A 15525-nucleotide genomic window follows, 5' to 3' on the forward strand; every position below is an offset into this window, starting at 1 on the left:
TACAAAATCCCATGCAAGGACTGCACAAAACATTACATAGGACAAACAGGAAGACAGCTAACGGTCCGCATCCATGAACACCAACTAGCCACGAAATGACACGACCAGCTATCCTTAGTAGCCACACACGCAGATGACAAGCAACATGAGTTTGACTGGGATAACATTACTATTATAGGACAAGCCAAACAGAGAACAGCCAGAGAATTCCTAGAGGCATGGCATTCATCCTCAGGTTCAATCAATAAGCACATCGACCTGGACCCAACATACTGACCACTGCAGCGGACAGCTGGAACTGACAACCGGAAGCGGCAGAGACAAACCACTATAAATGCCGGAGGAAACATCATAGAAGTGCTTCACAGGTGGCTCCCAAGCACTGAGGATGTCACCTAGACAGGGGACGAAACGTCTGCAACACAAATTCCCAGCTCGGCAAACAGAACCACAACAACGAGCACCTGAGCTACAAATCTTCTCACAAACTTTAAATTGAAACTATTCCATGATATGATAATGCTCAAGTAAGTTTGGAGTGTAGGTTAAGTGACATGCAATATTTCCCAAAAATCTGATCTCTAATTGTTAGAGGAAATTTCTGAATTTATTACTTTTCAAACATCCAATCAAAAACAAGTTTTGTATCAACACTTGAGTATGGAAATCTAAAGTATTCAATCAAATCACAGGTATTTTCCGAAGTTGCTGCCAGTAAATAACCTTATGGGGTTTGTGTACAATTAGACCAAATCAGTTCTGGATTCTTGGTTGTGAGTTTTCACAACCTGCAAGTTCTAAAACTTGGTTTCCATTTTAATAAATATATCAATTGAACTGTCAGGTCACAAAAATGAGCATATGACAATTAAATAGAATTCAAGATCATACGTGTACTTTATCTAAAGGTATAATTTTAGCATTTAAAATACTATAAATACAAACATTCTTTGATTTGTATAATTAGTCACCACTGTCTTGACAAGCACTGCAAAGAAGACAATTCTGGATAATTATTATATTTAAGAGTTTACATTCACAGTTCACTTTGATTCAGTAGTATTTGCAGGAAGACATTAAGATTTCATGTTGTGCTTGTGTTTTCACTCAGATTGTAACAATAACTTGTTTTTCTTTGGTTTTTGAATGTTAGTTGAGTCAGAGCTTTCATAGTTTGCAGGTGGGAGGTCTCTGTGTATGACTTTCAGTTGTACAAACAAGGCGAAGGGTAGTTTTTCAATGGTAAAGACAAATACAATAAATTCACTGAGTACCTTAGCTACATCCACTGCCACCATGTGTAGATCCCCTTTATAGTTCCTAATCACTCTTGTCCCTCTTCTTACTACCTTTTTTTAACTATTTAAATGCCTATAGAAAACTTCTGATTCCTTTTTTATGTCAGCTGCTAATTTTCTTCTCATATCAGCCTTTCCTGTTTCACTTTTGCACTTTTCCTCTGTTCTTGTAATGAACGTGGTTCTCACCTTAATTACCAAACTGGCATCTGTCATATGCATTCTCTTTCTGCTTCATCTTATTCTCTACCTTTTGTGTTATGTACAGAATTCTTCGTTGATGCTGCCTGACCTGTTGCGCTTTTCCAGCAATATATTTTTAAGCTCTGATTTCCAGCATCTGCAGTCCTCACTCTCAGTTGGCTCATCTGTCACCTTCATGGGAATGAACCTTAACTGAACCAGAATTTTAGCCTTTTTAAAGAGAACCTATAGTTATTTTACAATTCTGCTTTACAATTCAGCTTGCCTATTTACCTGGCAGAGTTATGGTCTCACTCCACTGCAATTAGCCATCTCCAAATAAATAATTTTACACTAGACTGTTCTTCTATGTATTGCGTAGCTTCATTATAATATATGTTAAAATAATTCCATCTGATTAGAGGATTGAAGTACTTGTCACATCATTGAAATGTTATAAGCTGCTTCACTTTTACATCCCATGTACCTCAGCAGTCCCAGGAGGTGGCTCACCACCACCTTCTAAGTACTCAAAAGAATACCAAACTTTTTCAGAGGCTGTGCAAGTGGGAGTGTTGTGGATGGGAGGATGTCAAGGTCTGGGCCTACGTCCCCTTCCTTCACCTTCCCTTTGATCTTTTTGAGACCATTCAAAATGGATTTGGAAGACCATTTCTATTACATTTCATGCAACTTCTATTATACCACACAACCCTGACCCTCAATCATCTCTGCATCCAGGTTGGTATAGTTCCTGACACAATCTTTAGACTGAGTAAATTGGCATTTTTACATTCACAGCTCAGTGCCTTTTCTACAACATCAGTCAAACCTAGCCCTGTCACTGTTTCCTGTTATTTTGTTGTTAATACATATGTATAAATTGTCAGTCCTCAGTTATCACTTTGCAGTTATCAATTTTTGCAATTTTACAAGATCCTTATTGAGAGGTGTACTGAGGAAATACTGAATTATTAAAGCTTCTGACACTTGGGTGAAACATTAAAACTTGAGGTCCTGTCTGCCTGTTTGCATGGATGTTAATGACACTATGGCATTATTCAAAGAAGAGGAGTCTCCTGTACCTTGGCCACGATTTTTTTGTGCTAGTTGTCTGATCTGGCTGCATGCAGACTTTCTGCCAGATTTACCAAAACAATTACCACAATTCAAAAGTTCTTTTGTGAATATGAAAATATTGTATAAACACTTTTTTAAATAAATCAAAGCTAGGGAACTGAAACTTAATTACAGAAAATCGCAGCATACAGGAAAACAATACAATCAAGCACTTAAAAATGGCCTTGAATAAAAATAAATCTGAAAGAAAAGCTAACGGAATATGTAACTTCAACATGCATTCTGATTGGATGACCTTTGTCTTCTTCTATGTGCAATTTTTATTTTGGATTCCTAGCACTTGACATTTTCTTTTGCCTCCACAATGGTAAAAAAAATTACTTCTACATTTTAAAGCATTTGATCTTTGGTACACAGGTTAAATTGATTTTGGTTATAATGATTCTGGTAACAATTAAGTGGAGAGGGCTCGCTATGAATGGTATTAAATAGGAAACCAATTCTTCAGACACCTGCATACCTAAATTACTCATTTTATACAGTTGATTTCAAAATGTTTTAATGTCAATAAAAGTTCTGACAATTCACAAAGAAAACTTTATATAGATTATTTATAACAATATATGGCATTATTGCTACATTGTAGATTTAGCAAGTGATGGTCAACACTTTACTTTGAAGCAGCAGTTTCTGTCTAAAAAAAGCTGAAAAAGAAAACCACAATTGTACCAAGCTATGAAGGCAAGCTGTAATGCAGGTATAAAGAGTTCAAGATCAAACTCTTTCTGCAATTATGATCAGCTCAGACGTCTTTTGGAAGGGAGTAATGAACTTGAACATTAACGGACACCCTCTTGCATCTGCCAGTTCTGGCAACAGAAGAAAACACAAATTACAAGTTAAAATCAGATTGCCAGTCTATTAGACCTGAGGCTGAGACACATACGCATGCAGCCTATTCATCTGATTGCAGATGGAGTACTTTTCGTGACAAGGAGTTCTTTTCAGTGTGATTCCAGCCTGACTTCCCTAACACAATAAGACGTTTTGTTCCTATTCAGTTGCATCAAGCCCGCCTTCACTCTCTGCAAAACAGAAATTTAAACATAAACACCCTTTCTGTCTCCCAGATGAAAAATAATTAACATATTAGCTCATTGTAATTATGCTCACTGTCAAATGTTTTTATTCCACTGTTAAGGAACTACTGCAGTGAAATGGACAGAACTTCTATACACTTTTAGATTTGGCTTGTCAACTTATTTTGAATGCCTGAGTTAGTGATCCATGAAAAAGTTGAATAACTGCAGGAGCTCTTAACATTTAATTGTCCTAACAGGGGTCGATAGCCCAGTTTATAAAAATACAATTTTGCTAAATGGATAAGAAATTATATTTGCCTTTTTTTGATTCTGAACTCACCAGTGAATGGCTTCAAGTAAGAAGAAAACTGTGAAGCCCAGAAATCTGAAATAAAAATAAAAGTACAGACAGTAAGTGAATTTGCATCTGAAATTTTGGACATAATATTTCACAAGAAATCTGATTAAATCTTCTTGCCATTTGTTCATTCACCAGATATACAACAACCCTCTAACAGGACTGAAACATGGAGGGAGGGGAAGCTGAAAACTTGAGAATCAGAAACCATTAAGAAGAGATATCATCTGAACAGAATGCAGAATTTGTCTAAAAATATCTAAAATTAAATTTGCAATTATGTACAGGTTTGGAGACAAAGGGTGTGTTTGAGTGGATGGGAGGATGTGGGGTTGGGGATTTTGCCACCTTCCCACCTCTGTACACTGAACTCAGGCAGGAAGGATGGAGGGTGTTCCTCCCATTCAGTATTCAATCAGAAGCAGGCAGAGAACTTATGGAAAACCCAGCTAGTAAATCCTTTTGCCCACAACCTCGTGGGAGTTTAGGAGGAGGGTTGGTGACCTCACTCATAGGCACTGTGTTAATTAAGGGACCAGTACAAGGAAGGGAAGTGACTCTCTGAAAGCCAATTCTTGCTGTGGCTTCTGACTTCTCGTACCCACCCTTACTGGTGACCGTGCAATCCCCTATCCTGTCTATACCCATATCTACCTCAGGATTCAGCGATGATCCAGTGAGTTCAATACAGCCAGTAGCATTACTGCCAGTGATATTGGCAGCACTGGAGAGCTGCCAGCCATATTGGCAAGGCTGCTCAAGTGACGATCTGATTACATTGTAATTGCCTTGACCTCCCAGAAAGAAGCAACATGGGATTCCGTCAGCTCTCCAATCAGCGTGCAGAACCATTGTTGCAAATTGTGTATCTATACTCATTTGATGGTCAGTGACACTGAATATAAATTCAAAACTTACCTTTCTTCAACAATGACAGACCCTAGTACTAGCACTGTGTTAGACGTCATCACTTCTAACAGGTGAAATAATGCAAAGTACCTGAAACTGCTGATGGTATTAAATGATCAATTAATTGACAGTGTGATGATAAATGAAATCGCCAAGTTTATTTTATTAGATTAATAAATGATTAAAACTAAACTTGTAAATTTGACTGACTCCCTGTATTTTGTTCAGCATTTACAGTTTCTGCCTTAATTTCAGAATGCCTATATTCATATTTTCCTGGGGTGAGGTGCAGGATATGATTGAGGCTGTTATCACTTTGGTGCTATTGAACATGGAAACATCTTCAGGCTTTGCTTGCCAACCTTTTGATGCATAGCCGAAGTTTCTAGCAAAGAAAGTATGAACACTGTTAATAGCGATGGTTAAATATAGAACAAATTGATATTGGTGAATTTGACTATCTGTGATTATATCCTTAGTTCAAAATCAAAACTTGCACAGCTAAATCAAAAATATTATGAGTAATCAAAATACTATTTTGGAGTAAAGTATACAAATAGTAGCCTACCTTGACTCAGTCTTTTCTCTCATGGTTCAGTCCCTGCCCACATATATCCGTGATTCCTCTGACACTTTACGCCAGTTTCCCACAGCCACAGCAATACATATATTATTTATATTAAGATTTAATTTTTGATCAAGTTCTGCTTTTCACTGCCCTGTTTCACACTGTTCTGCTTTAGCATTTACCAGTTAATGGGGCCTATATTCTCATTTAGCATTGACAGTTTCACCATTTTGGTTGCCCCCTCATCCTTTTTCTTGCTTTTGACCTTCCAATTTGTGGCCTCTCCCACTTCCTAATCCATCTCCACATGATTAGTTTCAACTTGTGGTCTCCTCCATTCATTAATCTATCCTCTTGCTGCCAATATTGACTTGTGACTATCCCTGGTCAAGTATCTTTCTCCTGCTCTGTCAACTCACAGCCTCTCTCAATCATTCATCCATCTTATTGTTACCAAGACTATGAATTATGGTCTTCCCGGGTCAAAGATCCTTTCTCTTGGTACTGAACATTCTGCTTGTCACATTTTCCACTCCCAAACCCTCCATCTTGCTACTGAGGCCTTGACTTGCAGCCTTTGTTGCTCCCTAATTCACAGTCTTGCTGACCTTGCCTCTCATTGAACCTCCTGCTCCCTGATTCTCACATTTGATGTTTCACTTTCCAAAACACTCACTGAGAGCTTCAAATATGCCTATTTTGCTTCTCACCACTCATCTCCAGAGCCCTCACTCACAGCAATGGTTCAAGAGAACAAAGCTGTGTGTTAGTCTGGGATTAGGTGGTTCAAACAAAGCTGACACAAAACAATGTGTCAGTCTGGAATTAGGAGGTTCAATGAGAGAAAGAACTAGCAAGAGGGTGAGTCAGGGACTGTTGGAGGCCACTAGTTGAAGGGATTGCAGCAAGTAGATGGATTCACTGGGTTACAGTGCAGGAAAGTCTGTCAATTGGAGACTCAGTATCAAGAGAATGGATTAGGAATTGGGAGAAACTGTGAATCATGGCTCAGTGACAGAAAGGCTCTACAAAGGACAGGGCATCAGAAAGCAGGATATGTGGTGAGCACGAGAGTCTGGAAACAAGATCGAGAGCAGATTTATGGTAAGTAGCAAGCTATCAGAGTGTATGTTTTAAAAATTTATTTCATTTTACATGTTACAGAGGTATTTGATTTTCCAAGGTGTAAATTAGTGATAAAAGCATTTCAACATACAGTGTATATTGTTTTACTGTATTCATTTTCTCATCAGGGAAGTACTCGCGGACTTTACTATAGCTTTTACATCAGCTTAGTAAGATTATGTGATTTGCTTAAAGCAATTTCACTTAAAGTTGCACTTTTCTGGACTACAACTATATCTTGACTTGAGGACTCACTGTAATGCATTTGTATTGTGCTTAGTAGTACAGATGCAGAATCAAAAATTGTTCTATGTATAAATGGGATTACATATACTTTATTATGTTTGCCAGAGACTAAAATGCAGAAGATTGTCCAAAACAATGTGAGATTATCTACACACTAAGCTATGTAATTCGGCAGTATGTGCCATAACTTACAGGCACAGGATGTGATTTCTATCAATCACCAAATAGAAAATTGATTATGTTACTTCTGGATACAACACTTATAGAATGTAATCACATAACATGGGACATATCAATTTAAGACAGACAATATGCAAAACAGTCTTGCCAGTCATCCAATGCATCCAACCCTTTGGCCTTTATTTCGGAGTAAACAGAGTATAAATAGGTAGGGCTTGCTAAAACCATGCAAGGCAAAAGCTTGACTACACCTGGAAGACTGCAAATAGTTTTGATCACCTTAGCTAAGGAGAGGTATACTGGCATTGGAGGCAGTCCAAAGAAGGTTCACTAGGTTGATTAGGTATGGATTAATGATGAAGGGCTTATGCCCGAAACGTCGAATTTCCTGTTCCTTGGATGCTGCCTGACCTGCTGCGCTTTAACCAGCAACACATTTTCACCTCTAAGTATGGATTAATGTCTTATGAGAAGACATTCAGTAATTTTGGCTTTTACTCAATTAGGTGTAGAAGAATGCAAATAGAAGGGCACAATCTCAGAGTAATGGGTCACCCAGTTATTATAGAGGGGAGGAGAGATTATGTATCTCACATTTTAGGCCAACTATGTCATTTTTTTATCACTGTGGCCCTGTAGAGGCTGAGTTAATAAGGTGAGGAAAGACAGATTTTTAATCAACAGGTGAATCAAGGATTATGGGGGAAAGACGGCAAAGTGGAATTGAGGATTATCAGATCAACCATAGTCTTATTGAGTAGCAGAACACACTCAAAATAAGCTGAACAGCTGACTCCTATTCCAAATTCTTATGGTGTTATGGTTGTCTAATATTGAACTATGGACCATGCCTTGAACTGACTCACTGGAAATAATGTAACTTTTCCATTTTAATTATCCATTTCAGAGTTGTCTGTTTAAAACATTTAAAACATTTGTAATCATAAATAAAGAGAAAAATGTTAGAAATGCATCATTACGTTTTGTTTGAATTTGGTTTGAAGGTAGTGAGACACTTTTCTAATAAATTTAAATATCATTAGTGGCATTCTCAATACTAGGGCTGTATATTGTGGAAGAAGTTACAGAAACATAATGGTTTTTTGTTCTGTGTCCTACGTTGTTAGTACTTATCAATAAAAATGCCAGAAAATAATAGGAAAATTGCCATGTAGTCAAGATAACTGATTATGATTGATGGTAACTGAAACAGGAGGAACATTTGAACATTTTAAAAGTGAAATCTAAAAACAAACATGCTGTACAGAAAAAGAGAAGTCACATCAAAAGAAGGAGAACAAATGACCAAAAGCTTGTTAAAATCTAGTTTTAAATGAGTTTCTTAAAGGTGGAGAGAAGCTGAGACATTTAGAGGTGGAATTCCGAGCTTGCAGTCTAGACAGATATCATAACAGACTGTTGCTTAATTTTGAGAATAACATCTATTCAGAGTTGCAAATTTCTGCCATGGGAAGAGGCACATAACTGAACATGATACTTTTTGATTTGCAAGTCTTGAGGCACATGGGTCAGGATGTCTCAAGATGTATAATGACTTAGAGTACGGAGCCGAGGGTATCCTGAAGAGAATTTTCAGTCATGGATGTTGCTGCTCAAAAACACCTTTGTGCCAACACAGGTTCAGTGACTTTCAAGATCTGTTGTCTGTATACAGGTTCTTGACAAGGAACTCCGTGGTTCACGTCTCTATCCCTGTCACCAATTCTCCGTTACCAAACAATTTGGCAGATGGGCCTTGGTAGATGCCTGCGCATGTTTTGTTTAAGTTTCATTTAATATGCAGATCTTGATGCACCATCATTGTCAATGCTATTTTCACTGGTTGGTGATTCAGATTTTGCTGACATTTCAAGCTTTGGTGTCTGTGAGATACAGAATCTTCCTTCTTATGTTTGGTTCTTGAGGATCTTTTGGACTGCTCTTTTACCTATTTCCTCACCCCCTTTTGCCTCCATGATGGCCCGGCCGGTATCAAGGAGTTCCTGATGGCATGACTCAAGGGGTCGCTTGAAGGCACAAATGTCTTCATCAGGTCAAGTTCACAATCCTTGGAAGGTGTACACAAATCCAGTAGGGAGGCGATTGAAATTGGGAGTTGCATCAACATGAAAATTGTCAGTGTGTTGAGAACTTGCAGGTTTATTGGACACAGTGTTGAGGGCTTTCGGAAAAGGTCACAGAACTAAAGATGAATGAGAGTTGGGGGAAGGGATGCCAGAGAAATAGTAGAGGGTAGTATTAGAAAGCCCACAAGCCATAGAAGTGTGGGTCTCTGCAACAGATGTACTGAGGCAGAAGAGGAGACAAAGATGCCAAAATTACAAAGGTTGGAAAAACCTTGTTTTCTCTGCAAATTGCACACATCAGTACATGACCGAGAGAAAAGCATTTTTTTAAAAAGCTACAACATTTTTTCTGTCTGATGGTTAGGAAATTCACCAACTTGGTGATTTTTGATTTAATGGCCAAAATGCTACTTTGAGAGCCTGTAACTCTAAGATTCAGAGAATAGAGTTATAAATATTATTGCACGAGCTGTGGTGGAGGGGGAGGGGACAGAAGTGCTCTCACTTTCTTATGAATTCAGTACTTTTAAGATCTAATGCGTAGCATACAGTCTGGTAGCACCTTGGAGTGGGAGCTCATCTCTTGGAGACACAGCATTGTTTGGTACGCGGCTGTTTTAAAAAAAAATGCGAGTAGATATCTAAAACAAATGAACACCTCTGACTCCAGCAGATAAGCCCCGAGCAGATGGGCACTGCTTACCTGAGCTGGCGGGCGCCGCCGGCTGAGTCCCCAGGTGAGGCGAGCGGCGCGCGCTGGCACGTGCAGCACCGCACCTGCTGGCCCCGCCCCGCGCTACGCACCTGTCGCTGCTTGGACCGCACGTGCCTCTTTGATTGACAGGTCTCGCGTGTCAGCTGCCGCTCAGCCTCTTGTTGCTCCTCTCTCTCTCTCTCTCACACACACACACACACAGCAACAGCTGAACACAAGGGCGCTCGGCAACCGCAAGCAAAGGTTGCCATTGTCTGCCAAGCGCCTGCTTCCCCACCATCCTTTTGTCGGGCTGCAATTTGTAAGAGGCAATATAAATTGATTGAGGGTTGAATTCAAAGAACTCTAAAAACAACTTCTGTGTGTGCTTCTTAAACCCAGGAGTTACTTGTTTCCCTGAATAGGAAATCAACGTTGATGTATCAGACCACTCGTTTGGCATCTCTTAGATTTGCCCCTCCTAATGCACCATGGACAGGCATGTCTCCAAAACACAAATTCTCGCAGATGCATTTTTATTTCGAGATAATCCAATTTACTAACTTCGCCAGAAGCATCCTTCATAACCAGAAATCAACCAAAAAAACCTCTTACCAGCAAAGGACACTATCTCACCAAGCAGCTTCTGATTTACCCAACCACCTTGCCAGGATAAATCTGCTAACTGCCCCGAGTTCTCTATGTCCTCCACTTCAGTGCAAACCCCTATGTTCCACCTTAGTGGCAATAACTGGAGCTTATGACTGCTTGACATTTGTTTAATATCCTGCCATTTAATAATGGAAAAAGCAAGTGTTTGTGAACCGTTCTCTTTGAAAGTTAGCCCCGAGCCCTAGTTCATTTTTCTTCATCTGACATTTGTGTTTTGTCTTTTTTTTGAAAAAAAATTCAATTTTCCGAATTTACATTTATGTATGCAACTTGAATCCACGCTACAGTTTCATTACACTGGCTTGCTGCAACAGCATTAGGTTTCTTGGCATGGCTCTGCCTTTGCAGGAAGCGATGTGAATTTAAGGGTTGAATTAATTTGTTCGCGGTCTCTCTGGTTCGGCTGGGGTCGGCGGATGGTGGGGGTTGCGGGGGGAGGGGGCTGGAGGCGGGGAGCGTATTTCTTGCCTGTTAATTGTCATTCTGGTTGGAGGTCATTGCTCTGACTGTGGATAAGTCACTGTTAGTGATCAGCATTCTCTGGAGAGGCGCGCGGCTCTGATTGAGCTTGCAAGAAAAGGTTCCAGAATGAGCCAATTCTGAGGTTGTTCGTTCATTTTGAGCTCACAAATTGCTTTCTTTATCGCATTTACCAGGAGTCCGTCCATCCTTTGTGGATATCAAATGCTGCCTGAGGCAAATTCTGTTGGCGTTTCTAGGGTTGATTTGCAAAAACAGCAGTGCGCTTGTCCTTCCATGAACTGTTGAGCCTTGGACGGCAACACACTCCACGTACTTATATTTATCCATGAATACACAATTGGTATGATCCGATCATTACTTGCTTGCAGTTAGAAACACCGAAGTAAGGTTTCTGGTTTTAAAAAATATATACACTGGATATACAGTTACAAATGTGGGTGGTCCACAATGCTTTCACCTTCTAAAATTTGGTTAGTTACAGCTAGGGAGAGTGGGGGCGGGGACGAGGACGAGCCAGTTGACTGAAGGCAAGATGATTCACTTTGTACCTCAAGGTTTCATTCATATGGAACAACAACCATTATTTGATTGAAAGGAACGTTTAAAAACTTTTTGTTGACTGCCTATAATGTGGATTTTTTTTGTGCCACAAACCTGTTGTTGAATAAAACGTGATGTATTTGTCGCTGAGATATCGTTAAGATGAATAGAGTGAGCAGGAAATAGGTTTGGGTCAATTCTCAACTGACTGAAATGACAGTGAGTCAGCGGAGCAGATTCATAGAATCTTACAGCACAGAAGGAGATCATTCGGGCCATCGTGCTTGTTCTGGCTTTTTGAAAGAGCCGTCCCACGCCACGGCTTTGGCCCCATAACTTTGCAAATTTAGTTCTCTTCAAAGTCGCTACCAACTGTCAGTTGAATATTCCTATCGAATCTGCTTCCACAACTCTTACAGATAGTACATTCTAGATTTTAACATTTCTTGTGTGGAAAACATCCTTCTAAATTTGTGTCTGGGTCTTATGACATTGATCTTTGGTTACAAATCCATTTACCAGTGGAAACAATTTATCCTTATTCATGCTCTGCTCTGAAGAACCATTCATGATTTAGAAATTTTCTGTCAGGGATCCCCTTATCTTTCTCTGTTCTGAGGAGAATGATCCCTTCAGATAACCAACATCTCTCAAGGTACCATCTTTGTAAACCTTCATTGTATCCTCTCTTAAGTTTTGATATTCATGCTTAAGTATGGTGTCCCTAATTGTCCGCAAAACTCTGACTGGGGCCTAAACAGTGATTTGGAAAGTTTTAGCATGATATCTTTGCTTTTGTATTCAATGTCCCTGTTGACAAAGGCAAGTCTTGCATGTATGCTCTGAATGAGCCATCAACATGTTCTGTAACCGTGCAAATACTGTGAGCATGCATCTCAGTGTGACTGTGCTCCTTCACTTTTCCTCAAAGTATTTGAATTTAACTTAGAATAACTTTCCAGGTTGATCCTATTAAAGTGTTCCTTCATTTGTACATAATTTTATATATATGTTGCAAGTCTATAATCATCAGAGCAGTGTTTCTAATTTTGATGGAGGTTTTCAATAGTTTTTGATTATGCTCTTGATTGTGACCCTAGTAGCATTTGTGCTATACTTCCTTATTCTTTCATGGGACATGCCAGCACTGATTATTGGTGTATAATTCACCTTTGTCTGAGTGGATCACTGGGACATTTCAGAGAGCATTTAAGGGTCAATCTCATTTCTATGGGTGTGGAATCATATGTAGGCCAGGGCAGGTAATTTCCTTGGGCAAAAATGAAAATCAGAGTTTAGATCAGAGTGGTGCTGGAAAAGCACAGCAGATCAGGCAGCATTCGAAGAGTAGGAAAATCGATGTTTCGGGTAAAAGCCCTTCAAATTTCCTCCCCTACAAAAAATTAGTGATGCAGATGGCTTTTTACAACAATAACTGTCATGATCACTGGCATATTGGGGAGATGGTGATGCTGTGCTAATGTGTACTAGTAATCGAGGAGTCCAATAGTTTGAGGGTATGGATTCAAATCCAACACAGCAGCCAGTGGGATTTAAATTATATTAATAAATCTGGTATATAGAGCCATTTCTTTAATAGATATCAAGGCAACTATTATAGCGTCATAGAGTTATGCTGTACAGACACATATCCTTAACCAACCTGATTCACCAATGGTAATTGACTGAAATCTGTAATCTTTGCTCAGCTTGGTTTACATGTGACTGCAGACTCACATTAAGGTGGTTGACTCTTAACTGTCCTCTGCGATGGCCTAGTCAACCATTCAGCTTAAAAGCAAGTAGGGAGAGAAAGCAAATGACCTTGTCCACGATGGCCGTGTCCCATGTAAGAATAAAAAAGAATCCCATTGCAGAATTCATCTAGGCTGATTTCCCAGTGTAATACTAAAGGAGTTTGTACTGTCAGAGGTTTAATGTTTTCGACGAATCTTAAATTCAGGTTGTCCACAACAAAGGCGCTGAGGATACATTTGACGAACAGAGGGTAATTTGTCATATAATGGCTTGGGGAGTCTTCGTTCTTCAGATTATCTGACCATTATCGTCCTGATGTTTGTGTGAGCTGGCCCTACTTCGTACAACACTTCAAAAATGCTTCTTTCACGGTAAAACTTATTGGGATATCCTGAGATTGTGAACAGCACTGCATAAATCTAAGGCCGTTTTAAAACTACTCAGTTGTCAAATCATCACATTGTTGATTTGTGGAATCTTACTATGCACAAATTGGTTAACACATTTCCAATATTGAAACAATGTGTACCATTTAAAAAGCACTTCCTGGGTTTTAAAAGGCTTTGGGATATTCTGATGGCTGTCTTATATAAATGTCAGCCTTTCATTCCCAGTTCTTTTTAATCACTGTTGTGTGATAGCAGAGTAATCATATTTTACTACTCCCCCGCTCCGATCTTCTCTGCCATAACCTTTAAGGCTAATAATTAAGTGTTAGTGTTGAAACGAACACGCCTTATCATAGGCGAAATGCACTTCAGTTTTAGCAAATATCCGTCTTAATCTCCGACAACCGTGCTGATATTTTCGGAGTCAATATCTACTTCCTTCACCGGGAACATTCCTCACCTCCCTGTTTGATCTGCGCACCTCTGAATAATATTGTAGACCACATTTGCCGCGATCAGATCCCATTCAACAAAAAAGCCCTGAAGACGTTCTGCTCGTCTTTTCAACCTGTGGGGTTCGGACGAGACGTTAACTCTTTCCGTGCTGTTTAAATTGCTGAGTGCTGATCCATTAAAGACATCAATCAACACGTATTAATAGCCGAGAACCACATTGTACTGAAACATGTTCGCGGTATAACTAATAAAACGTGTTTAAAGATGAGTCCGTTCAGATCAGCGCATGAATTTTTCACACGTCCCTATCACTTCAGATTGAACCCCGACCCAAGTGCACCTGTTATTTTTCAAGAGTGCTCTATTGGACTGTACGGATCATTAGATCTACTTGATGGTAATACTGGCAAATATCTCCGCTATAGCTTTGGCAAGTTCGGTAAGGACCAACTTGTTTAACAGGCAAGATTGAATTAGCAGGAACCAGCCTCTTATTTGAGGGGCGATGTTTTGCTTTTTGTTGTTACAGGGAAAACGCAGCCTTCTGGTAGGTACAGTCCTCGAGAGAGTCGAGGATTATTTTAGAAAACCCATTGAGCAACACGTGAACGTGCCCGTCTCTCACCTTTTTTGAAGAGCAAGACCATACCATAAACAAAGCAGCTCTGATCAAACCTAGTTAACACAGAATGCCACATAAATTGAAAACCATTGAGACAATGAAAGGTGGAGTGGCTGGCAAGCAAAGGTAAATTGGGAAAATCCAGAAGACGCTACTTTTTTTGTCTTTTGGGTTTCACAAAGCAACACAAAAAGCATCGCTCACTCACCTTATTTTCCCTCCCCAAAATAACCACGACTGCCTGATTACTATATAGTCACAGTGCCGCCACCTAGCGTTGTATATTGGAGTCAACGCAACTTAAGTGTTCAAAGATATGTACAATCTCAATGTAGCACATTCTCGATTCAATTTTTTAACGTGCCTGTGCTTATATACAAACAAGTTGAAACCTTAGTTAATGTAGCTCGACATATGTAACTTCTAGAGTAAGTTATGCATCTGGATAACACATAGGCTTCTGTTTGGATCAGAATCTGAATCCAAATTGGTTCGTTTATCGGGAGCCATAAGCATATTTTTACGAGAAAGAATTCGGCATATTTATTATTTTCGATGGTGCGATGAAAGAAACCAGTATGTGTATCTGTGTGTGTGTGTATATATATATTCGTTTCTACCGAATATATATTCATACCACATGTACCTTAGTTTAATCTTGCAACTGTCAATACGGTAAAAGGTGGTCGTCACCCGAATGCATTTGACCAGCCCCTTCTACCATGCCCAGCCCACATGATGTGCTTGTAATGTTACTGCCAGTGTTTCTCCACTTATACGGAACGGCGGAGATGG

General features: G+C 39.5%; 1 long non-coding RNA gene across 1 annotated transcript in view; it reads right to left on the reverse strand.

The window, feature by feature from the left end:
- The window catches only part of LOC132832346 (uncharacterized), a 112099-nt gene that overhangs the window by 91710 nt on the left and 4864 nt on the right, over nucleotides 1-15525 (reverse strand). Inside the window, exon 2 of the long non-coding RNA XR_009646935.1 lies at nucleotides 3984-4028. This is a non-coding gene — a long non-coding RNA (uncharacterized LOC132832346). The remainder of the gene's footprint in view (nucleotides 1-3983; nucleotides 4029-15525) is intronic.

This window comes from Hemiscyllium ocellatum, chromosome 34 (assembly GCF_020745735.1).
Source record: "Hemiscyllium ocellatum isolate sHemOce1 chromosome 34, sHemOce1.pat.X.cur, whole genome shotgun sequence".
Classification (NCBI taxonomy): domain Eukaryota; kingdom Metazoa; phylum Chordata; class Chondrichthyes; order Orectolobiformes; family Hemiscylliidae; genus Hemiscyllium; species Hemiscyllium ocellatum.